Here is a 23,651-nt window from a genome sequence, read left to right on the forward strand (position 1 = left end):
TCTTTTTGACTATCCAAATTGGAAAAGAAGTAAAACTTACTTTTTGCAGATGACATGATACTATACCTAGAAAATCCTAAAGACACTTCTAGAAAACTGTTAGAGCTCATCAGTGAATTTGGTACAATTGCAGGATACAAAATCAGTACACAGTAATCAATTGCATTTCTATATACTAACAATTAAAGATCAGAAAGAGAAATTAGGGAAGCCAAACCTTTTATCATCACATCAAAAACAGAAAAATACCTAGAAATAAACCTACCTAAATAGATTTAAAAAAAAACCTGTACTCTGAAAACCATAAGACACTGATGAAAGAAATCAACGATGTCATAAATAGATGGAAAGATACACAATGTTCTTGGATTGGAAGAATCAATATAGTCAGTTCTCTTTTTGATATGCTTCCTCTTTAAGTCCTTTGTAGTATTTGAGAGTAAGGATTACCTTTTTCCCTCAATATTCCTCCCTTATAATATGTACAATGGGGAGTTCCTGCTGTATTGCAGTGGTCTAAGGGCCTGACTGCAGTGCCTCAGGTATCTGCAGAGGCATGGGTTTGATCCACAGCCTGTCTCTGTGCAGGTGGTTAAAGATCCAGCACTTCCACATCTGTGCTGTAGGTCACAGCTACAGCCTAGATGCAGTCCTGGACCTGGGAACTTCCATGGGTGCAGGGAGAAAATACATACATTTTATGAGAGAGAGAGAGAGAGAGAGACTTATTTTTCTTGTCAGATTATTTACTCCACCAAGAAAGAAATCAAGCCTGTCTTGTTGACTTCTGTGTCTGTAATATGTACACATAGTAGGCACTCAAGAAATATTTATTGAATGAAATAGTTTTGACTGTCAAGTTGTGAGTTCAGTGCACTATGCCTTTAAAACTAGCAGAAGATCGCCTAGGAAGGTAGGGATCCTGGGCTTCTGAAGACTTCCTGTCACTACAGAACGGTTTAATTTCATATGCTGGGGACTTTCCACCAAAATTATCCCTGCTGGATTGAATTTTAGATTCTTTAAATTTGGAATCCAGTTTGGTGTCTAATTTTCTCTCTCCTCTTGCTTCCTCACTCACTCACCTGTATAAGATTGGCATGCCATATATCATTTCTTGGTATCTGACCATATTCAGTTTGTTTATTCTATTCTGCCTCACTATTCTTGTCAAGTCCTTGAACTTCTCAGGACCCCATTATTCTCTTTACTCTAAGAATGGCTCTTGAATTGGGCCAGTTTGAATGGAAAGGACAATTTTTCTGAGCTGAATTCCAGCTTTTTAAATAAAGAATATGAACCACTTCTATCTGAAATGCACATTTAAATTTCAAAACATTTTTAGATATCAATATTCACAAAATTATCTCATGGATCTTATCATGATATATTATCATGGATGTTAGATAACATAGTGAAAATTTGAGGTAAGGGTTCACATGACATCAGCAAGATGGCAGAATATTTCTCTACCCCAGTGTGCCCCCATGGAACATTGATTTGGATCTCTCCTCTGTGAGCCCAAAATTTCATTGTAGAAGTTCTAGCACACCACTGAAGCAAAAATTATCCAAGAAAATATATATTGAAGAGTGTGAAAACGTTTCACTTTTTTAATTCAAAAAATTGTATTATATTTATAGTTATACAACCATCATCACAACTTAATTTTAGAACACTTACATCCCAAACCCCCAGTCCATCCCTCCTCCTAAACCTGTCTCCATTTGTAAGCCAAAGTTTCACTTTAACCACAACACCCTTCCCCAGAAGTGGCATAACTCAGTTCCAAAGTAGACCTCCTCATCCTGTAAAAAGATATAGCATAGTGAGTGAGTGTCTGGTTTTCCCAGCCAGGTGGGTGTTGCCCAAGAGCCCACACCTTTCTATTATCATGCAGAATTCTGAGATGATCAGAATGGACAGGGGTTTGGGAGATCATATGAGCACACAAAAAAGAAGGCTCAGAACTTTTCAAAGGCTATGGATCCCACTAACTGCTTCATGCACTCCATCAGGAATTCCAACCATAACCTCTTGGGAACACATCACCTGTGAACACCACCAACTAGCCCATGATAATATCTAATGTTCTGCACACATCAAGCACCACCTTTGGCTAGACCCTTATGTGTATCCCAGCAGACATCAAATGCAAGCCTTTGCAAAGGGCTCACAAGTATGCAGATAAAGCCAGCTTGACTCAGTGAGATCGGAAGACAGCACACAAACCTGAGCATTTCAGGGAAATTGAAAACAGACAGGTTATTCTCAGCATCCAACCTGATTTTTCATAATCAAAAGAAGGCATACAATATTAAGGATGATTTTCCAAGAGTAAATAAAAAATGTGGAGCAGACACATCCCTGGTATATGTCTGAGAGAGCCTCAGAATCTCTCTCAAGGCTGGTTAATGAAGATTTACTTTCCTGAATCCAGCTGTAAAGATGGGAGGAGGCAATTGCTTCTACAAATGCAGACAGAAACACGAGATTTCAAGGAATATAACAAAATCAAGGGAACACAAATCCCACCAAAAAACATAATAATTTTCCAGTAACCAACCTCAAAGAAATGGAGATCTAAGAATTGCCTGATGAAGTAGTCAAAACAATTATTTTAAGGAAGCTCAAAAGCTACAACAGAACAGATAAATAAGTCAACAAAATCAGTAAAACATACATCCACAAAAGATAATTTGAACAAAAAATAGAAATCATTACAGAAATTCTGGAGATAAAGAATACAGTGAATGAAATAAAAAGGCAATAAAAGTCATCAAGAGAAGACTTGATCAAGCAGAAGAATGTATGAATTATAGAAAAATTCATTTAAAATTATCCATTTTGGAGCAGGAAAATGAATAATAGAGCACAAAGAATACCTATGGGATAAAAGGGACAACATCAAAAAAGTAATATTTTTATTATGGGACTTCCAGAAGGAGAAAAGACAAAGAGTCAGAACATAAAGTTTATTTAAGGAAATAATGACTGTGACACAGCATTGCCCACCAGAAGTACAAGACTCAGTACCACCCACTAATAGGAAGGCAAAAATCTCTCCTACCAGGAAGCTTGCACAAGCCTCTGGACCAACCTTACACATAAGAAACAAGAGGAACTACAATCCTGAAGCCTGCAGAAAAGAGACTGCAAATGCAGAAAATTATACAAAAATAAGATGGCATAGAAGTACTTTTCAGAGAAAATAACAAGATAAAAACTCAGAAAAGCAACTATGTGTAATACAAGTAGGCAATCTATCTGAAAAATAATTCATAATAATGATACTAAAGATGACACAAGATTTTAGAAAAATAGTGGAGGCTCAGAATAGGAAGAAAGAAGAAATGTTTTAAAAAGAGCTAGTAGAGGTAAAGAACAAAGATGAATAATATAATAACTGAAATGAAAAATATACTAGAAGGAATCAATAACTCAAGCATAACTGAGGCAGAAGAAAAAATAAGTGAGCTGGAAGAGACAGTAGTGGAAATCACTGCCACAGAAGAGAATTTTTTTAAATGAAGGAATTTAGGACAGTCTCAGAGATTTCTAGATACCATTAAACACACCAACATTCACATCATAAGGGTCCCAGAAGAAGAAATAAAGAGGGGGGCATGAGTTATTAGATTATAGACAGAAACTCCCCTAACATGAGGAAAAAAATTCAGGAAGTGCATAAAGCCTCATATAGGTAAACCCAAGAAAGAACATAATGAGAAACATTGATTGAACTGACCAAAATTAAAGATAAATAGAAAATATTAAATGCAATGAGAGAAAAGCAACAAATAACATAGAAGGGAATCCTCATAAGGTTGTCAGCTTTATTTTTAATAGAAAATCTGCATGCCAGAAGGGAGTGGCATGATATATTTAAAGTGATGAAAGGTAAAAATCTAAAACATAATACTCTACCCAAAAAGGCTCTTGCTCAGATTCAATGGAAAAATCCAAAGCTTTACAGACAAACAGAAAGTAAGACAATTTAGCCCCATCAAATAAGCTTCACCAAAAAAAATTGTAAAGGAAATTTTCTAGGAAGAAAAGACAAGTAGACAACTAGAAACAAGAAAGTTATGAATGAGAAAGCTTACTGGTAAAGGCAAACATACGATAAAGGAAGGAAATCATCCACACACAAATTATTTTTTTGCCTTTTTTTTTCTTCTTAGGGCCACACCCACAGCATGTGGAAGTTCCCAGGCTAGGGGTCCTATTGGAGCTGTAGCCACTGGCCTACACCAGAGCCACAGCAATGCAGGATCTGAGCCATGTCTGTGACCTACACCACAGCTCACAGCAACACTGGATCCTTAACCCACTGAGCAAGGCCAGGGATTGAACCTGCATCCTCATGGGTGCTACTCAGGTTTGTTAACCATTGATCCATGATGGGAACTTCCATATCAAATATTATATCAAAACTAGTAATTGTGAGAATAGAGTACAAATGCAGGATATTAAAAATGCATTTCATATTAAAATATCAGTAACTTAAAACTAACTTGTATAGATATAGACTGCTATATCAAGACTCATGTAAACTGCAAACCAAAAAACTACAAAGATATACACACACAAAAGGAAAAACTTGCCAAACACAGTAGTAAGGGTGGTCATCAAGCCACAAGAGAACAAAAGAGGAAGTGAAGATAAAAGACCTACAAAAGCAAACCCAAAGCAATAACAAAATGGCAAAAAGAACATCCATATAATTACCTTAACATAAATGGATTAAATGTTCTATCCAAAAGACATAAACTGGCTGAATGGATACAAAAACATGATGCATATATATGATGTCTATAAGAAACACACTTCAGATCTGGGACACAAACAGACAGAGAGTGAGGGAATAGAAAAAGCTATCCCATATAAATGGAAACCAAAACAAAGCTGGAGTAGCAATACTCATATGGAACAAAATGGCTTTAAAATAAAAACGGCTTAAAAAGAAAAGGAATACCACTACATAACAATCAAGGGATCAATACATGAAAAAGATAGAACAATTGTTAATATATATGGACCCAACATAGGGACCCCTCCATATGTAAGGCAGATGCTAACAGCCGTAAAAAGAGAAAACAACAGTAACAAAATAACAGTGGTAGATTTTAACACCTCACTTGTATCAATGGATATCTGGAAAGAAAATCAATAAAGAAATCTAGAAAAGTAGAGCTGGAGGAATTGAGCTCCCTGACTTCAGAATATATACAAAGCTACAGTCATCAAAACAATTTGGAAACAGCACAAAAACAGAAATATAGATCAGGGGAACAGGATAGAAAGCCCAGAAATAAACTCATGCATCTTCAGTCAACTAAACCATGACAAAGGAGGCAAAAATATACAATGAAGAAAAAACAGTATCCTCAATAAGTGTTGCTGGGAAAACAGGACAGCTGCATATAAAAGAATGTAAGTGGGAGGGATCGGGAGCTTGGGCATATCAGACACAACTTAGAATAATAGATTTACAAGGAGATCCTGATGAGTAGCATTGAGAACTATGTCTAGATACTCATGTTACAACAGAACAAAGGGTGGGGAAAAATGTAAATGTAATGTATACATGTAAGGATAACTTGATCCCCTTGCTGTACAGTGGGAAAATAAAATTAAAAAAAAGAAAATGAGGTACATATATATACAATGAAATATTACTCAGTCATAAAAAGGACAAAATAATGCCATTTGTAGCAAAATGGATAAAACTAGAGACTCTCATGCCAAGTGAAGTAAGAAAAAGACAAATGTCATATGATATCACTTATGTATGGAATTTAAAATATGGCAAATATTTTATCTAAAATATGGCAAAATGATCCTATCTATAAAACGGAGGCAGATCATGGCCAGGGAGAACAGACTTGTGGTTGCTGGGGGGTGGGGGGAGCAAGTGGGATAGAAGATGAGTTTGGGTTTGGTGGGATGGGCAATAGGGTCCTATTGTATAGCACAAGAAACTGTGTATGACTGGGTCACTTTGCTATACCAGAGAAACTGAAGAAACATTGTAAATCAGCTATACTTTAATAAAAAAATAAAATGGAAAAAAAAGAATGTAACATCATATACAAAAGTAAATTCAAATAGATTAAAGACCTAAATGTAAGGCAAGATAGTCTAAAACTCTCGGAGAAAAACATAGGCAAAACACACTTTGACATAAATTGCAGCAATATCATTTTGGATCCACCTCCTAGAGTAATGAAAATAAAAACAAAAATAAACAAATGTGACCTAATCAAGCAAAGGAAAGCATTTTTAAAAACAAAAAAAAAGTAAGTCAGAAAGACAATTACCATATGATATCACTTATATCTGGAATCTAATATACGGCACAAAGGAACATTTCCACAGAAAAGAAAATCATGGACTTGGAGAATAGACTTGTGGTTGCCAAGGGGGAAGGGGAGGGAGTGGGCAGGTCTTGGAGCTTGGGGTAAATAGATGCAGAATGTTGCCTTCAGGATGGATAAGAAATGGGATCCTGCTGTGTAGCACTGGGAACTTGATCTAGTCACGTATGATGGAACACGTAATATGAGAAAAAGAATGTATACTTATATATAAAAAAAAAAGACAACTCACAGAATGGAAAAAAATCTTTGCAAATGCTGCAACCAACAAGGCCCTAATCCCCAAAGTATAAAAACAACTTATACAACGTAACAGTAAGAAAACAAACAACCCAATAAAAATGGGCAAAAGACCTGAATAGACATTTCTTCAAGTAAGACATAAAGATGGCCCTTAGGCACATGAAAAGATGATCAACATCACTAATTATTACAGAAATGCAAATTAAAACTACAATGAGGTACCTCCTCACACCTATCAGAATGGCCAGGATTAATAAATCTACAGATAACAATTGTTAGAGAGGGTGTGGAGAAAACATAACCCTCCTACATTCTTGGTGGGAATATAAATTGGTACAACTACTATGGAGAAGAATATTGGAGAGTTCTAAAAAACTAAAAGTAGGACTACCATATGATCCAGCAATTCCACTCCTGGGCGTATATCTTTCTTCTAAGAATTTTACTGTTTAAGATTTTATGTTTAAGTATTTAATCTATTTTGAGTTGATTTTTATGTATGGTAATATCAGGGTCTGATTTAATTCTTTTGCATCCCTAACAACATTTATTGAAAGTTTTTTTTCCCCATTGTGTATTCTTGGCACTTTTGTAAAAACTTTGTTGACCATTTATTCTTGAGTTTATTTCTAGGCTTTCTATTGTTACATTGATCTATGGGTCTGTTTTTATACTAGTTTCAAACTTAAAAAAATTACTACAGCTTTGTAACTTGGTTTGAAATTGGGAAGTGTATTGCCTCCAGCTCTGTTCTTTTACAAGATTTATTTGAGCATTTGGGTTCATTGGGAGTTCTATATAAATTGCAGAATTTTTATTTCTGTGAAAATTGCCTTTCGAATTTTGAAAGGCATTGCATTAAAATTGTACATTTCTTTGGGTAGTATAGACATTTTAACAATATAAATTCTTCCAATCCATGAACATTAGATAATTTCCATGTATTTGTTTCTTTTTCAGTTTCTTTCATTAGTGTTTTATAGCTCTGAATGTATGTATATCTCATCTTTTTGGTTAAATTTTTTCCTTAGTATATTATATTTTTGAAGGAATTTTTCTTGATTTCATTTTCAGATAGATCATTGTTGGTGTCAAGGAATATAATGATATTTTATGTTGATTTTTTTATCCTTCAGCTTTACTCAATTCATTTATCCCAACAGGTTTTTGGTAAAGTCTTTAGGGTTTTCTACATGATAGGTTCATGTCATCTGCAAACAGACATCATATTTTGCTTATTTTCTGATTAGGATGAAATTTATTTCTTTTTCTTTCTGATTGATCCTGTTAGTACTTCCACTACTATGTTGAATAGAAGTGGTGAGAGTGGAATTTTTTTTACATCAGATCTTAGAGAAAAAATATTTCAGTTTGGGGACATTGATTATGAGGTTAGCTGTGGGTTTTTCATAAATGGAATTATGTTGAGGAAATTTCCTTTTTTCTAAAGAATGTGCTAATAAATTTTATTATGCATAGATGGTAGACTTTGTCAAACTGTTTTTCTATATCTATTAAGATGATAATTTGGCTTTTACCTTTTATTTTGTTAATGTGGTGTATCACTTTAATTGATTTGCTGGTGTTGCATTACCTTACATCACAGGCAAAATCCCACTTGGTCATGGTGTGTAATTTTTTAATGCAATATTAAATTCAGTTTGCTAGTATTTTTATAAAGGATTTTTGACTCTATGTTTATCAGAAATACTTATTTTTTGTTTTATTTTTTGTGATATATTTCCCTGCTTTTGTTTCAGGGTAATGCTTGCCTCATAAGTTTAGAAGTATTATCTCTACATTTTTAGAAGACTTTAAGAAGGATTGGTATTAATTCTTCTTTTAACGTTTGTAAGAATTTGACCATGAAACCATCTGGTCTTGGACTTTTCTGTGTTGTGATATCTGTGATTATTACTTGAATATCCTCATTTGTTTATGGTCTGGTCAGGATTTTCTACTGTATCTTTATTCAATATTTGTAGCTTGTATGTTACTAGGAATTGATTTCTTCTAGGTAATCCAATTTGTCCATGTATAATTGTTCATAATAGGTTCCTTATGATCATTTGTATTTTGAGGGATCCATCATAATTATCTCCTTTTCATTTCTTATTTTATTTATATCAGTTTCTTTTCTATTTTTTCCTAGTTAAGATAGCTAACAATTTGTGGATTTTTTAAAAACCCGGTTAGTTTTAATTTTTCCATTTTTTTTCAATTCTCTATTTGATTTATTTCTGCTCTGGTCTTTATTTTCTTCATTTTGCTAAATTTATGTATAGTTTGTTCATTATATTTTGACATGAAAAGTTATGTTGTTTACTTCAGGCCTTTCTTCTTAGTTAATGTAGTATAGGTTTGCTATGTATGCTATTCTTGCTTAACATTCTTTTTTATATTTTGGCAATTGGAATATATATCCCTCTACTTTCTGGCCTGCCAGGTTTTTACTGAAAATTCTATTTCTAGTATTATGGGGGTTCCCTTGTATTTAATAAGTTGTGTTTTTCTTCCTGCTTTCTAAATTATCTCTGTTTAACTTTTGACAATTTTATTATAATATATTTTTGTGTCAGTTTGGGGGGGGTTCATCTTACTTTTTTGTTTTTTGTGATTTTTTGATCTGCATATCTATTTTATTCCCCAGGTTTGTTAAGTTTTCAGCCACTATTTCTTTGAATAATCTTTCTGGTCCTTTCTCCCTCCCTTTTCTTCTTATGGGTCTCACACAATGTATATGTTGGTCCATTTGATGCTATCTCATAAGTTCTTTAAGCAATCTTCACTCTTTTTCTTTTTGTTTCTCTAATTAGTTAATTTACACACATCTCTCTTCAAGTCTAATGATCCTGTTTTTTAAATTTGATCTCTTCCCCTGTTGAACCCCTCTCTACTGAAATTTTCAGTTTCATGATTGTTTTTTTAATGTTATTTCCCCAATACAATTTTTTCTACTGTACAGCATAGTGACCCAGTTACACATACATGTATACATTTTTTCTCCCATTATCATGTTCTGTCATAAGTGATTAGACCTAGTTCTCAGTGCTAAACAGCAGGATCTCATTGCTAATCCATTCCAAAGGTAGTAATCTGCATCTATTAATACCAAGATCCTAATCCAGCCCACTCCCTCCCTTCCTCCTTGGCAACCACAAGTCTATTCTCCAAGTCCATGATTTTCTTTTCTGTGAAAAGGTTCATTTGTGCCATATATTAGATTCCAGATATAAATGATATCATATGGTATTTGTAATTCTCTTTCTGACTTACTTCACTCAGGATGAGAGTCTCTAGTTCCATCCATGTTGCTGAAAATGGCATTATGTCATTCTTTCGCATGGCTGAGTAGTATTCCATTGTGTATATATTCCACTTCTTCCTAATCCAATCATCTGTTGATGGACATTCGGGTTGGTTGCATGTCTTGGCTATTGTGAATAGTGCTGCAGTGAACATGTGGGTGCATGTGTCTTTTTTAAGGAAAGTTTTGTGTATATGCCCAAGAGTGGGGTTGCTGGGTCATATGGTTGTTCTATGCATAGTTTTCATAGTTGTTTTATTTTGCACTATTATTTTTGTTTATTACTCTTTAGACATCTTTTATCTCTTTGTTGAACTTCTCACTTTGTTCATGATTATCTCTCCTGATCTCAGTGAGAATTTGGTGTGGGGGCACATTGTTTTGAGTGATCAAATAAATTACTTAAATTCACTCTGTTAGGGTCAGTTTCTTCATTTTCTTTAATTCTGTGTTTGTTTATGCACCTTGAAAAACACAGCCACCTTTTCCAGTCTTCACAGGCTGAACTCATGTAAGAGATAAACTTCACCAATCATGCTGGGCAGAGATTGTCAGTGTCTCAAACCTTTATGTTTGTCCAAACTGCAGTCTTTTTTGTTAATGGTCTCCAACAGATTAAAGTATGTCGAGTTCAGGTATTGCCTCAAAGGTGGGGGAAATGCCTGCACACTAGTTCAGGTTCCTGGAGGACTACTAATTTCTTACGCCATCAGCTCCCCAATGAAGGCTAATTGGAAGCCTGATATTCATGCAACACCTGGGAATGTCATGCCATTAGATATGAGGTCTAGCCACTTTCAGGTAGAAACTCGAAGCTGGGTGGTTTGGCCTATTCACTCTGTGCTGAGCTAGAGGGAAGAACCACTTGGAATGCTTGTACATGCATTTAATATAGCCTCCTTGTTCTCTGTGGTCCCAGAGGACACATAAATACTGATCCCTATCATCTCCAGAGCTAGATAATTTAAGAGCCAGCCCCTTGTGTGGTGATCATAAAATTTGGGATGCAAGATATGTGGCCAAGCTCCTTTCAGGAAGAATTTGGAGACTTAGTTTGATTGCTAGGGTGAACCTGGGAAGAGAAGCTTAAGGAATTTCTTCTGTCTATTCAGACTCTTGGGAGATTATTAGTTGCTTTCTCTGTCAGTCTCAGATAAAGTCTTGTTAGAGTTCTGACCTTTGAGTAGCAGTTGACAAAGTACGCATTCAAACCATTTCCAGGAAGAGACTGGGAGCTGTGCATTTTTGCCAGATCCCTCTGTACTGAGCCCAATGAGATAAGCAGAGGAAGTACCCACATATCCATTTAAATCTATTTTTTTGTTGTTTTCTGTGGTCTCAGGGGATTCAAGAATGGTGCACCTCATTAGACCTCAAAAACTAGATGATTTGACAGCCAATGCATAGCATGGCAGCCATAAATATGTGCTAGATATGCGGACAAGCCTTTCCATAAAGAACCTGGAGAGTTGGTTTTATCATTGAACTGGGCCAGAGGGAGAAGCACGGGAAGCTCCTACAAGCTTTTTTTGGCTCCCAGAGTAACAAGCTCTTAGGCTTCCCTGATGTAGGTTGATTTGAAGTCTGACCTCAGGAATCTGATAGGAAAATATGCAAACACCTTATAGGAAAGAACTAGAAGCTGGAAAATTTTGCTTACTCCCTCTGTAACGAGCCCAGGGCTCTTGCATCCATTTAAAAACATTATTTTGTTTTCTGTGTTCCTAGGGGACTCATAAATGCAGAGCCCTGTTGGTGCCCAGATCTAGGTGATATAGGAGACAGTCACTTGTGTTGTAGCTGTAAAAGTTGGAGTCTTGAATGTGGAATCTAAACTCTTTCATTTTTACAGAGAAGCTGGAAGTTTAATGTTTCCTCTTGATTGTAAACCACTTTGCTGTGGGTGGAGTTTATGGTAAAATTATGTGTCAGCTTTTCCTACCCATTTCTATGTGGGCACTTTCTCAGTCACCCAATGTGTCATAATTTCTCAGTTAGTGTATATTTCTGTCAAAGGGTACATATGATTACTCAGTGCAACCATGAAAGGAGGTGCTGACATTACCTCTCTTACGTTAAATATAAATGTATGAAATTTCCCAATATACATAACTATAGGGGCTGAATGGGTAAAAACTAAGATTTACTTATATACTATCTACAAGAAATTCACTTTAAGAGCTCAGACTGAAAGTGAAGAGATGGAAAAAGATTTCATGTAAATAGTAGCCAAAGAAAGCAAAAATATATATACTTATATCTGATAAAGTAAACTTGACAAGTAAAAATATCATCACAAGAAATCAAGAAGGTTATTATATAACAACAAAAGGTCAATTCATTTGAAGAATTATCACAATTATTATTATATAGTGCCAACATCAGAATACTTCAATATATAAAGCAAATATTAACAGAACTAAGGTAGAAATAAACAGAGATTTGATTTAGATCTGAAGACACAAAGGAGTTGAAAATAAAATTATATAAAATTATTTAATGCAAATATTATCTAAGACATTAGGGAGAACTATATAAACATCAGACAAGATATACTTTAAATTTTAAAAATCTTACAAGAGACAAAGAACATTACATATTGATAAAACTGTCAATTCACCAAGAAAAGGTAACAATTAGAGTGATACATGTACCAAACCACAGAGGCCCCAAATATTTGATGCAAATATCGACAATATTTACAGGAAAAATAATTTTACAGAAATATTATGAGAGTTCAACACACCAAATTAAATAATGGATAGAAAAACAAGACCGAAAATTAATAAGGAAATGGAGGACTTGAACAACACCATAAACCAATTAGACCTAATATATATATATACAGAGAACTCTCAATGCCCAAGAGCACCCAACAACAGCCTGCTGTAGCCACTTTATACAGCATATTACTGGAAATATTAGGTAGAGAAATTAGTCAATAAAAACAAATAAATGATTGTAAAGGAAGAAATAAAATTTTTGTTCACAAATCATGTGATCTTATATGTAAAAACACAATCTACAGAAAAAAAAAATGATTAGAGCTAACAAACTAATTTCCCAAGGTTACAGGATACAAAATCAATACAAAATTATACTTTTCTATCAATAAATGTCACAAAAGAAAATCAAGAAAAATTCCATTTACAATAGTATTTAAAGAGTAACATGCTTAGGAAAATTTTAACCAGGAAATGTAGAGACCTGTTCATCAAACGTATAAGTTTTTCTGGAAAAATAGCACATAAATAAATGAAAACACATCTCATCTTAATGCACTGTAAGACTTAATATCATTTGCATGACAATATTTGCTCCATGGAAAACACAGATTCAATGTGATACCTATTGATATCTCAGCAGTGTTTTTTGCAGAAATAGAAAAACTTCTAAAAGTTTTATGTAATCTTCAAGGAATCCTGAATATCCAAAATAACCTTGCAAGAGAAGGACAAATTCAATGGACTCATACTTCTGAGTTTCAAATCATACTATAGAGCTACAGTAATTAAAATAGTGTGGGGGACTCCCTTTGCAGTGCAGCAGAAATGAATCCAACTAGGAACCATGAGGCTGAGGGTTTGATCCCTGGCCTTTCTCAGTGGGTTAAGGATCCTGCAATGCTGTGAGCTGTGGTGTAGGTCACAGATGCAGCTCAGATCTGGCATTGCTGTTGCTGTGGCATAGGTGGGCAGCTGTAGCTCTGATTAGACCCCTATCCTGGGAACCTCCATATGCTGAGGGTGCAGCCCTAAAAAGACAAAAGACAATAAAAAAAAGTGTGGTACTGCCATAAGGATGAATATACAGACTAATGAAATAAAAGAGATCCCAGAAATAATTCCTTATATATATAGTCAATTAATTATTAGCAAGGGGAAAGAAAAATCTTGTCAACAAAGGTATTGGGAAAACTAGATATATACATACAAAATGATTAAGTTTTATCCTTTACCAGTGCCATGTACAAAAATTAACTCAAACTGGATCAAGGACCTGAACGTTAGAGCTAAAACTCTAAAACTGTTAGAAGAAGACTCAGTGTAAAAATATTCACCACATTAGATTTGGCAAGGATTTCTTGGATAAGACACCAAGGCATAAGCATAAAAGAAGAAAAAAATAAATTGAACTCCATCAAATTTAAAAACTATGCATTGAAATCCACCACAAAGAGAGTGAAAAATTACCATAGAGTGGAAGAAGATATTTGCAAATCATATATCTGATAAGGGATTAATCTTAAGAATATATAAGGTATTCCTACAACTGTACAGCAAATAATCAAACAACCCAATTCAGAATTGGTAAAAAAAAAAAAATACCTTGACTAGCCATTTCTCCAAAGAAGATAAACAAATGGCCAAAAACATAGGAAAACGTATTCAAAATAAGTAATCATTTGTGGTAAAACTATAATCCTGATGTGTTGCTGGTGTAAATATAAAATAGTGTGTCATCATGGAAAAAAATTATGGTGGTTCCTAAAAAAGTTAAACAGATTCAGCATTTGATCCAGGATTTCTAGTTCCATTTATTCTTCCCAAAGTATTTAAAGCAGGGACTTAAATATATTCCTGCACAACACCATTCCATTCTAAAGGTGGAAATAACCCAAATGCCTATCAGCAGATAAACAGATAAACAAAATATGATATATACATGCAATGTAATATTAAGTGTTAAAAAGAAACTAAATTCTGATAGATGTGACAATATTGATAGACCTTGAGGATATTGCTCTAAATTAAAAAGCCAGTTACAAAGGGACAAATAATGTATGATTCTATTTATATGAGCTAACTAGGGTAGTCAGATTCATAGAGGCAAAAATTAAAATAGTGATTGCCAGGGACTGGGAGGGAAGAATGGGAATTATTGTTTATGGGTACTGAAATTATTCTTAGGATGATTGAAAATTTTTGGATATGAATGGTGTAAATAGTTACACAACAATGTGAATATACCTAGTGTTATTGAACTGTACACTTAAAAATGGTTAAAATGGTAAATTTTGTCATATCCATCTTGCTGCCACAAAAAAGGTAAAGAGCAATATTCCTAGAATGCTGCCATTTGAGTGAAAAAACAATAACAAATATTTTAAAATAATGTTTAAGACTTCAAAATGTGAAAATTATAGTATTTCCTTATAAAACATTAATATAATATATTAAAAAGATAGTAAGAATCACAAGTAATTACCCAATAATAAATTATCACTCAATTTTGACATGTATATTTGGGAACCTTTTAATGTGTACAAACACACGTAAGCTTATGCAATAGAGGGAAAATTATGACTTTTTTTCATTTATTTATATATTGGCATTTTCCATGTCAATGTGTAAAGATTCATAACATGATTTTAATGACACCATAATATTTCATTGGTTGACTATGACATATTCATTCCACCCCTCCCATACATTTTTGCTTTTTCTTTTTCAGGGCCACACCTGCAGCATATGGAGGTTCCCAGGCTAGGGGTCAAATTGGAGCTGTGGCTGCAGGCCTAAACCACAGCCACAGAAACACCAGATTGGAGCCACATCTGCAACCTACACCACACCTCACAGCAATGCCAGATCCTTAACCCACTGAGCAAGGCCAGAGATTGAACATGCATTCTCATGGATACTAGTCAGATGAATTTCCACTAAGCCACAGGGCAACTTCCTATATTTTAATAACAGATTAATTATTTTTTCTTTTTAGGGCCACACCTGTGGTATATGGAATTGCTGAATAGGAGCTGCAGCTGCTGGCCTATGCCAAAGCCACAGCAATACCAGATCCAAGCTGCATCTGTGACCTATGTGGCAGCTTGAGGCAATGCTGGATACTTAACCCACTGAGAGAGACCAGGGCTCAAACTCTCATCCTCATGGATACTGGTCAGGTTCTTTACCCACTGAGTCATAATGGGAATTCCAACAGATTTATTAAGGTATATTAACAATTTAGTATTTTTAAATTGTACAATTCTGTAGTTTTGACACTATTTACAGAGTTGTACACCCATAGCCACAACTGTAGAACATTTTATTCACCCCTAAAGAAACCTCATTCCTATGAGTAATAATTTTTCATTTCCACCCAACTACCTTCAACACTAGGCAATCAATAAGCTATTTTCTGTCTCTATAGATTGGCATATTCTGACAATTTAGATAAATGAACTCATATATATGTGATTTTTGTAAATGGATTTTTTTCACTTAGCATGCTATTTCCAAGATTCATGCATGTTATAACATATATCAGCAACTTATTTCTTTTTATGGTTGAATAATATTCCTTCATTTTTATCTATTTGTCAATTGAAGGACATTTGACTTGCTTTTACTTTTTAGTTATTATAAAATATTCTGCTATTAAATATTTATGTACAAGATTTTGTGTGAAAATATGTTTTTAATTCTCTTGGTTATATACTAGGAGTGGAATTCCTGGGCCTTATAGCAACTGAATGTTAAATCACTTGAGAAACTGCCAAGTTGTTTTCCAAAGTGGTTGCAACATTGTATATTTCCACTAGAAGTACACTAAGTTTCCTATTTCTCCACAATGTCACCAAAACTTGTTATTATCTCATCTTTTGATTATATACCTTTAAGTTTCTCTCTTTATCTTTAACATTTGTCATTTTAATTACTATATATCTTGGTATGTGTCTATTTGACTTCATTTTGTTTAGAATTCCCAATGCTTCCTTACCTGAATATTTTTTCTAACTTCAGGTTAGGGAAGTTTTCAACTATAACTCCATCAAATATATTTTTTGCCTTTTTCTATATCTCTTATCCATCTGGGGCTTATAGAATGCAAATGTTAGTATCCATTTTTTTCTTTTTAGGGCCACACCTACAGCATATGGAGGTTCCCAGGCTAGGGATCGAATTGGAGCTACAACTGCCAGCCTACACCACAAGCACAGCAATGCAGGATCTGAGCCACATCTGAGACCTACACAGCTCATGGCAACGCCAGATCCTTAACCCATTGAGTGAGGCCAGGGATCAAACCCACAACTTCATGGTTTCCAGTTAGATTTGTTTCTGCTGTGCCACAACAGGTACTCCAAATGTTAGTATCCTTGATGCTGTCTGATATGTCCTTTACAATATTTTCTTTTTTTTTCTTAATACTGTTCTGATTGGGTTATTTACGTTATTTTATCTTTGGTATGTCTTATGCATTTTTCTGCATCACCTAATGTGTTGTTAATTCTTTCTAGTTTAAATTTAATTTCAATTTTTTAATTCTTCAGTTCTAATTGATTCTTTTTTTTTAATTTCCTAGTTCTCTGTTGAAGTTCTCACTATGTTTGTTTATTCTTGTCCTGTGTTGATTTAGCATTTTATTATTACTGCTTTGAATTCTTTATCAGGTAAAGATTTGTTTTATAAGGATTTTTCTCGGGTTTTGTTTTGTTATTTTGTTTGAAATAAATTATTCTGTCTTTTCATTCTGTTTACCTTCTCTGACTCTATGAGATTAAGTTGAAATGTTACATATTGTGGTCTTGAAGCTGTATCATTGTGTGGGAGCATCCCTAGCAGACTCCCTGTAGCCAGTGGCTTTGGTGAGAGAACTGAATCTGATGTGAGCTTGGGCTACATATTTTTCTAGGAAGCCCTGCATTAGGGGGATATAGGGCTAGAGTTATATGAACCAGAGCCAGATATCAGCTGGATCTTCCTCTAGAATCAATTGCAGTTTCTGCTCTATGGGGTGGGGGGGGAGTCAGGGCCTTGAAGGACTAGTGTAGGCATCCTGTGTTAGTTGGTCTTCTATCTGGCATGATGGCAGTCTCTGGGTGCATGGCCAGGGCCTGGAGGTTTTGGGCTGAACTTCTAGATAGTTTTGCTTTTTTTCTAGTTATGTGCATCCTGGGTACAGGCATAGCTGAGTGATAAGGGGTTGAAGCTTGACTACTGAGCTGGATCTGCTCCTTCCCTGAAGCATGTGTGGGTATGCATAATGGCAATAGCTGCCTCTGCCCTGATTAGAGGCAAGGCTAATGTGTGACCTGGCTCTGTTCCTTCCTCAGTGCATGTGTACACATTGTCAATGACAGCCTCTGCCTTGATAGAGGCAATTCTATAGCAGAAGGAGCTGGAGCAGAGACTTGGTGAGAGTTAGAGGATGTGCTGGTGCAGTCCTGGCAGCCGATCAGAGCACAAGGATGTTATCAGTCTGATGCCTCTATGCTGGGATTAGGAGCAAGCAAGTCTGTGTGTGCAAATTTCAAAAGTGGAATCTCGGTATTTTATAGCCCTCTGGTAATCCCACTTGTTTTCAAGCCAACCAATAAGGTTTATCTTCCTAGTGTCACACCCAGGGCTAGAGTGTCTACTACAGGGCTTTAACATCTAACTCCCCAGATGGAAGATCCCAAAGCCTCTGAATTTCCCTTTCTCTTCTGGATCAAACACTAAGAGTGTGGGATCCAACTAGATCATTTTCCTTACCATCATACCATCTCCATTACATTCTTTCTTTACAGTCTTGATTGTAGAAGACCCATTCTGTTACTCTTCAGGTCACTTTCAGTAAGAGTTGCTATATATGTAGTCCTAGTTTTGGTGTGTTCGTGATCAGCTCAGGGTCTTTTTATCTGCCATCTTGATTCTGCCTCCAAAATTTTTACTCCTTCTGAATTGGTTCTACCCAGTATGTTGGATCCAGAGCCTGACCACTGATTGATTCCAACATCAGGTAATTTCTAAATCCTAGAGCTCTGCCACACTCAATGTCTACTTACTCCATGATTTCAGGGAAACCACTTCATTAAATTTAAAGGAAAATCCTGGTATAGCCAAATAGAATTAGTGGGATTATGGACTGAATGTTAAAAGACAAGAATACCACCATAATCTTCCCATAAAAGAGGAGAAAAATGCTATTGGTACACAGATTGGATTACATGCTTCTTTTCAAACCATACCCTTCATATCAGAGGATAAATGTAACAGTCTAAAACAAAGTATTTTGGCTTGGTAAGAATGATGCAGGCCTCTTCTATAGAAGATGGATACCTTGAGTATTCTTCTGCCCCCAAGCTATCCCTTATACACCTTCCCTGTTCCCTTCTCTATAGGATGACATGAAGATTTCTTCAGTTTCTCATCCATTGATTTTATGTAAAACAGGCAGAGAGGCTTAGTAGGAGAAAGTATAATTTCAAACATACATCCAGCTTTGTCTTGTGATTTTGAAATGATGTGACCCTTGGCAAATTGCTTGACTTTTCTGATCCTTATTGTCCTCACCTGTACAGAAAGTAGAGCTAACAAACAATGCTGGAAAAGAGTTTAAAAAATCCACTAGATCTCTTGCTGATGTGCTCTTCAGCCATTGATATTATGAATGTGAAAACTATCAAGATTACAAAATACCAGTTGTGTTGAATTTCCTAACATAAATGTGAGCCAAAGTAGTAACTATGATTGAAAATACATGAAAATATTCAGACACAAAGGGCCATGAGAAATAGATCTCTATGATAACAGTAGGCATAATGAGGTAGTGATTTAATAACTTAATAACAAGCAGACATAATGTAGAATTTGGGGTTGTTTTCCTCCTGTTTTCTCCTCTTTATGTGATGTTCTAATCATAGCACTGTTTATAAATAGATATATGAAGAATCTCATGATATAGCTGCAGGAAACAGTTTCCTGAGTTTGGAATCAGAAATGGCATATGTTCCTAATATACGTATTGCAAAAATAATAGTAATAATAGCAAAAAGAGGAGTATTCCTCCCAAATAAACAAAATGGTAATCATTATCTTCACATTATAGAACTATTGAGAATTAAATTAGTTAATGAGTATGGATAAACTAAATAATTTATATATAAAATATTTGTCTCTGTCTCTATTTTCTTTTCTCATCTCTCTTCCAATTGGGTTCCATATCCTGATGCAATACCTTGATCTGATGGGCCTTGTTATTTTCAATACCAAGATTTATGCCTTCACTTAGAAGGGGATAGTGGTAAATAGAAGCAAATACATACCAAAAAGCACATGAAAAAAATGCTCAGCATCACTAATTATTAAATAAATGCAAATCAAAACTACAATAAGGTATTAAGTCACAGCAGTTAGAATGGCCATCATCAAAAAGTCTACAAACAATAAATGCTGGAGAGGATATGGAGAAAGGGGAACACTTCTACAATCTTAGTGGGAATAAAAATTTGTCAAAATACTGAGGAGAAATCTATGGAGGGTTCCTAAAAAATTAAATGTATAATTACCATATCATCCAGCAGTACTGCTCCTAGGCATATATACAGAGAAAACCATAATTAAAAACCATACATGATCTGTGATGCTTATTGAAGCAATATTTGCAATAGCTGCAACATGGAAGGAAGCTAAATGTCCTTCAACAGAAAACTGGGTAAAGAAGATGTGGTAGAGGATTGGAGCTCAAATTCTCTCCTAAAATCAACAAAATTCACAACTAAAGGCTGAGCAATCTTTGACCAAATGGAATGGAAACCTTCAAAAAGGTCTCCTATTCCAGAAGACAAAGAGGAGGCCACATCAAGAGGTAGGAGGGGTGATTACATGATATAAGCAACCCCATATTTCCTGCGTGGGGATCCCCACACGCTGTAACTAGTTCACAGACACTCACCTACAGGAGTGAAAGTTCTGAGCCCCACATCACACTCCCACATATGGGGATCTGGCACTGGGAGAAAGAGCCCCCAGATCATCTGGCATTGAAGGCCAGTGGGGCTTGTGCACAGGAACTCCACGGGACTGGGGGAAATGGAGACCCCATTCTTAAAAGCCGCACACAGACGTTCACATGCACTGGGTCCCAGGACAAAGCAAAGTCTCCATAGGAATCTGGGTCAAACCTGACTGCAGTTCGTGGGGACCTCCTGGGAAAACAGGGGTGAATGTGGCTTGTTGTGAGGGAAGGACATTGGAAGCAAAGCTCTCATAAATATTCAGCAGCATGCCTTTTTCTGGAGGTGGCCATTTTGGGAAAATCTGGACCCACCCATCAGCACTAAGAACACTTAAGGCAAACAACAATCCAGGTGGGATCACAGCCCCACCTCTGAGTAAACAGGATGCCTAAAGTCCTGCTAGGCACAAGGTCGCCTCTAATCACATCCAGAGACAAAGCCCCACCCACCAGAGGGATAGGAATTAGCTCCACCTACCAGTGGGCAGGCATCAGTCCCTCCCAGCAGGAAGCCTACAGCAAGCCCCTGTACCAACTTCAGCCACAAGGGGGGCACACACCAGAAGTAAGAGAGGTTACAACTCTATTATCTGTAAAAAGATCACCACACCAAAAACCTATAAAAATGAAAAGACAGACAACTATAACTCAGATGAGGGAGAAAGGAAAAAAACCCAGAAAAACAGCTAAGTGAACAAGGATTCTCAGCCTCCAGGAAAAAGACTTTAGATTGTTGATGCTGAAGATGATGCAAGATATTGAAAATAAACTGGAGGCAAAGATGGATAACTGACAGGAAACACTGAGCAAAGAGATACGAGATATAAAACTTAAACAAGAAGAGATGCAAAATACAAAAACTGAAGTAAAAAATTCACTAGAAGCAGCCAACGGTAGAATATAGGAGGCACAAGGTTGAATAAGTGAGGTGGAGGACAGATTAGTAGAAATTACAGATGTAGAACAGTAAAGAGAAAAAAGATTGAAAACAAATGAAGAGAGACTCATAGAACTCTGGGACAATGTGAAACACACGAACATTCATATTATAGGGGTGCCAGAAGGAGAAGAGAGAGAGAAGGGGACAGAAAAAATATTCCAAAAGATAATAGCCGAAAACTTCCCTAACATGGGAAAGGAACCACTCACTCAAATCAGGAAGCACAACCAGTACCATATAAAATAAACCCAAGGAGGAACACCCCGAGACACATATTAATCCAACTGACCAAAATTAAAGACAAAGAGAAAACCTTGAAAGCAGCTAGGGAAAAGAAACAAATAACATACAAGGGGACCCTGGTAAGGTTATCAGCAGATTTTTCAGCAGAAACTCTGCAGGCCAGAAGAGAGTGGCATGGTATACTTAACGTGATGAAAGAAAAAAGCTCCAACCAAGATTACTTTACCCAGCAAGGCTCTCACTCTGATGTGAAGGAGAAATCAAAACCCTCACAGATAAGTAAAAGCTGAGAGAATTTAGCAACACTAAACCAGCCTTACAACAAATACTAAAGGAACTTCTCTAGGCAGAAAAGACAAGACTGCAGCAGGAAACAAAAATACCACAAATGACAAGGCTCACCAGTAATGGTATATATACAGTAAGGATATGAAATCATCCATGCACAATTATAAAACCAAAATCAGAAATCATGAGTAGAGGAGGGTACAAATGCAGGACACTGGAGATGCACTTGTAATGAAGAGAATGACAACTTAAAACAATCTCATATACATATAGACTCTTATATCGAAACTTCAGAATAAGTGCAAACCCCAAATCTACAATTGATACACAAACAAATAAGAAAAATCAACTCAAATACAACATGAAAGATAGTCATCAATCCAGAAGAAGAGAGAACAAGAATAAGAAAAGAAAAAAGAGCAACAAAAACAAATCCAAAGCAATTTTAAAAAGGCAATAAGAAAAACATATCAGTAATTACCTCAAATTTTAGTGGACAAAACATACCAGCCAAAAGACATAGATCCATAAAAAAGCAAGATCCATATCTATGCTGTCTTCAAGAGACCCACTAGACTTCTAGGGACACATACAAATTGAAAGTGAGGGGATGGAAGAAAATATTTCATGCAAACGGGAATCAAAAGAAAGCTGAAGTAGCAATACTCATAACAGACAAAATAGACCTTACAATTAAGAAAATTTTAAAGTACAAGGAAGGTCACCACATAATGATCAAAGGATCAATCCAAGAAGAAGATATAACAATTTTAAATATCTCTGCACCCAACATAGGTTCACCACAATAGATAAGGCAAATGCTAACAACCTTTAAAGGACAAATTGAAAATAATACAAGAATAGTGGGGGACTTTAACACCCCACCTACACAAATGGACAGATCATCCAGACAGAAAATCAATAAGGAACACAAGCCCTGAATGAAGCATTAGACCAGATGGACTTAATAGACATTTATAGGACATTCCATCCAAAAGCAACAGAATACACTTCTTCTCAAGTGCACATGGAACATTCTCTAAGATTGATCACATCCTGGGCTACAAATCCAACCTCAGTAACTTCAATAAAATTGAAATCATTTCAAGCATCCTTTCTGACAAATATGCTATATGACTGGAAATCAACTACAAGGAAAAAACTGCAAAAAAAACACAAACACATGGAGACTAAACAACATGCTACTAAACAACCAATGGATCACTGAAGAAATCAAAGAGGAAATTAAAAATACCTAGAAGCAAATGACAACAATGATATGACACTCCAAAACCTATGAGATGCAGCAAAAGCCGTTCTAAGAGGAAAGTTTACAGCAATACAAGCCCACCTCAGGAAACAAGAAAAACCTCAAACAAACAACCTAACTTTACACTTAAAGCAACTAGAGATAGAAGAATAGACAAGATGTAAAGTTAGCAGAAGGAAAGGAAATCATAAAAATCAGAGCAGAAATCAGCAAAATAGAAATGAAGAAAACCATAGAAAAGATCAATGAAATGAC

This window comes from Sus scrofa, chromosome X (assembly GCF_000003025.6).
Source record: "Sus scrofa isolate TJ Tabasco breed Duroc chromosome X, Sscrofa11.1, whole genome shotgun sequence".
Taxonomy (NCBI): Eukaryota; Metazoa; Chordata; class Mammalia; order Artiodactyla; family Suidae; genus Sus; species Sus scrofa.